Raw genomic sequence first — 4,225 nt, forward strand, 5'->3', positions numbered from 1 at the left:
AAAGGCTGGACTCCATGAGGTTCATGCTAGCCCATTTCTCCAGCTGGCTGAGGTCTCTACCAACAGCAGCCCTGTCCTCCAGTGCAGCAACTGCTCCTCCCAGTTCGATATCACCTGCAAGTTCTCCTTCAACACTGAGGATAAAGTGCAGCTCAGAGATAACTTTTCAGATGCCATTTAGAAATAAAGACAGAGAAGGCACTATCCTTTTCATGCGTCTTGACACCCTGAGGGCCTTAGAAAGGGACCTCTTTTGCAGATGAGCCTGGAAGTAGCTTTAAACATTTCTGCCTCACATGTGTGCTTGTGTCCTGTCCCGAGAAGCCTCCAGCTGCTGTTACACCGGCATGCTGAGACTTTCAGCCTCCCACTGAGGGCCTTTATTGAGTTGCTAGAAACAGAAAGCAGTTTCAATTTTTTTTTTCATGTACCTATTGACTTTCACATCACTCCTTTAAAGGATTACTGGATCTTCAGATAGTGACTAATGATGTTATCACTAAAGAATTCATTAATCCTGAAAAATATGTGCCATCCGTGGACTTTGGCAAAGAAAGTGAAAAGAAAATATTGTAGGAAAAACAAATATAATGTTCTTAATGAAATTCTAGAAGATAGTTATTATGAGCAGTGCATGTTAGGGATTGATAATAAGTTTTGCTTTCTTAACGGTGCTGAAAGGTTAGCTCAATGAATAGCAAGAGAAAGGAATGGTATAAAAATGTACAAGAAACAAACACGAGGTTAAGGCCTTGTTTCTGCAATTATTTCTGCAGAAATCTGGGCCTGATACAGTAAGACACTGACAAACTTGGGAAAGTCAAGTGGAGAGCACTAGGATGGTCAGGGCTAGAGCACTTGCTTTGCGAGCAGAGGTGGAGGGAGCTGGGCTTGTTCAGCCTGGATGAAGGGCAGCTTCAGGAGGGTCTCACAGCAGCCTGATGTTGCCTACGTGGAGAGTTATTGAGGAGCTGAGCTGGGCTCTTCACAACAGTCCACAGCAGGAGAAGGAGAGGCAAGAGTCATAAATTGAAAGAATATATTCCAGCTGGATATAAAGAAAGAAATTTCCCTGAGGACAGTCAGGCACTGGATCAGGCTGCCCGGAGAGCTTGTGCGGTCTCCATCCTAGGAGGGTTCAAGACCCAACTGGATAAAGCCCTGAGCAGCCCGATTTGATCTCACAGACAACCCAGCTTGGAGCAGGAGGTTGGGCTGGGGGTACCTGAGGTCCATCCCAAAGCAGCTGATTCCGTGATTCTACTTCCCTTTGTGAGCAGTTTGCTAGGACTTCTAAAGGAGATCATCACTCTAAAGATTAATATGTTTTATCTTCACTTCTTTAACTATGTCTGTCTTTACAATGAAAAAAGCTAACTTGCCAGTCCATATTCATATATCCAGGTGATAAGAACCTAGAGACAACCATAAAACCACCAGGGAAAAAAGCAAGGCATGCTAGTTACTGTACAAGACTAAATCCCTTTGCAGCCTGTCCCCTAGGAGAAAGATAGGTTTTTACATTAAGAGGTGCAACACCCTGGAAAAGGATTAATGACTACAGACAACAATTCCTAACAATTCCTGCAAGTGGAATGAAAATCCCATGAAATCTGCCCAACCTCTGCCGTCGAAGTGCTCCCATTCATACTAATCTATTCCAAAGATCACATTACCCCTTCACTGCGAGTGCCTCCATTCACACAGGCACTTGTCCAGAATTACGTTGAGAACATATTGCAGAAGTGCTGCATTTCAGAGCTAAAAAACATGTGCTAAACCAGACAGACATTTCCAAGAAGAGAACACATGCATGAAGTTTAAACTGCTCCATACACGGTGGAAAAATCTATGGTCTCTGCAGGACTACATCCCTAACCCTTTTGCAACCGTATCTACAGGGTGAAAGCTTCAGGCCCTCGGAAAAGATGGTGCTTCCTCTGCCTACAGCAAGAGCATATTGCTGTCTGTAAGTAATGCATGTTGTTAAGAAAAAAAGTTTATTTATTTTAGCACAAATATGGTTATGAAATTAAAATAACACAGTAATGAGCTTGAACTGGTTATGTATATCACATTTTCATGTTCATTATGAAAACTAATGTCAGCTTAGATATATGCACACACGTAAAATGTAGAGAGCTTTTTGCAAATGAAAAGTGTATTGAAAAGAAGTTTAAAGATAAAATATTCCTTTATAAATCCACAGAAGAAAATCTTATCTGAATTACTGACTCAGGTTGCTGAGACAGAGAACCATAGGAGCCAGTGGAATCTTGTCAATAAGAAGTTTGACCTGGTTTTGCCTCAGAATTGGAAGGCCACCTACTCAAATTTTTTACTGGTAAGGAGTTGTAATGTATTTCCAAAGGTAGAGTGGTTTGTACAAATACAGGAATAGCTGTCCGTAGAGTAATGTAAGATTAGGTGTATTAATGCTGGAAGACTTTGTTTTATCAAATTGATTTGCACTGATTTTGGAAGTGCTCAAAAAATGTAAGTGCGCTTGGGATCCTTTAGCTGCTGTCTCTCTCATTCTTCTAGTTTGTGGACAAGTAAAAAAAAAAATCCTTCCTGAGAGCAAAAGTAAATTATTTTATACAGAGTATTATGTTCAAACTACCAGAGCAAAAACTAAAACCTAAATGGAAAAAGAACAGCAGAGATTCCATTTCTGGGATGGAATGATCTTCTCATGACTGAACAATTTAATACGTACGACTTGTAACTTCTGTGCATGGGTCTGTAATCTTTTTAAATACCATTAAACCTCAATGTCAAAATAGCTATTAAGAAAGTGGCTGTTGTTGAGAAAGAGATAATAAAAATCAGGTAGATTAATGAACTGTATGGGAAGCCTCGCTCCAGAAATAATGAAGCTCATAAACTGAGCTTTGCCATTTGCATCCACATCCTAAATCAACCAAGCACTTTAATACACCCAGCTCTGACCAAGAGCGATTTACCAGCCATGGAAAGCATCAGTCAGAACTTAATAAAATTTTGTATACATTCAGGCTGTGGTATTAGGTCATATACAGAGAACAACAAAGTTTCAAATGCCATTTCTTTTCTTCTTCTTTCAGAAATGTTGAATATCTAGGAAACAGGACACTGGACTTTTGGCTTCCTGTAAGTCCACAGAAACCTCTAATGAGTCCCACACAGCCCATTTGTACGAAGGATCGTGTTCAGATGACAAGCGGGGTGGGATTTTGTGCATAGTAGCAATATACACTAGACAGCAGGGCTGCAGGTATAGGTCATAAATAACCTCACGGATCTATAGTCACTCCAAAGCCTGCCAAAAACAATTGCTTCTGGACTGCTAGAGCTTCCAAACCCACTCAATGCCTAAAACTGACAGTTGAGCATCTGGACCAACATTATGGCAATATGAAATAGTATCATCTGCGCCAATAACCATCCACTAATATCTCTGGCCATTGATTTCTGCTATCATTTTAGAACACAATTTTATTTCAGTTATTGGATTTTGGAACAGCATTAAGGAGATAAGAAGCTGGTGTTTGAAATAATCATTTGAGATGAAAAAGAGAAACAGTGAAAAATTCTGTAGCTACTCAGAATATTCACAGTTATTTTAAAACAACTGACTTTGTTACACACAAATTCAATAAATACACCATTAGCTTTTTTATGTGGATGTGAATATATGTATATACAATAACTGATTTTCATTTGCTTTATAATCACTGATTTCTTTTTCAAATGAGAGACCATTTTGAATGTAATGAATTCTAAAAATTGTCAGATATGGGCAAAACAGAAGCATTCCTGGTATATAATTCACAGCAAAATAAAAACATTAAGGTAGCTGAAGTGATGCACTGTAACAACTTATTCAAACAACAAACTCTTAAATAAGCAATGGAATGTTAAAATGGAAGACAACAAATATTTTTTGCCTCTTCATTCTGCTAAATTCCGTAAGATAAATCAGCACCCCATTTTAAACCTGCATCTAATGAGAATTAATAAAATAACAGGAGAAGTGTATTCACAATCTCGAGATAAAATTGTATCTTTGCATCAGTTAGCACAGTTTTCTTACACTGATACTGTCCTAACCAGTCTAGTTTTTTTCCACACAAATAATGTTTCAGAAATATCATCTCATTTGTTTCCAAGTGAAATATTATTCAAGACTCGATGCTGAACTAGCTGAAGCATTAATTTGTAAAACTTACTGGTTTAGAGTTTT

This window comes from Cariama cristata, unplaced genomic scaffold (genome assembly GCF_000690535.1).
Source record: "Cariama cristata isolate BGI_N322 unplaced genomic scaffold, ASM69053v1 scaffold9394, whole genome shotgun sequence".
Taxonomy (NCBI): Eukaryota; Metazoa; Chordata; class Aves; order Cariamiformes; family Cariamidae; genus Cariama; species Cariama cristata.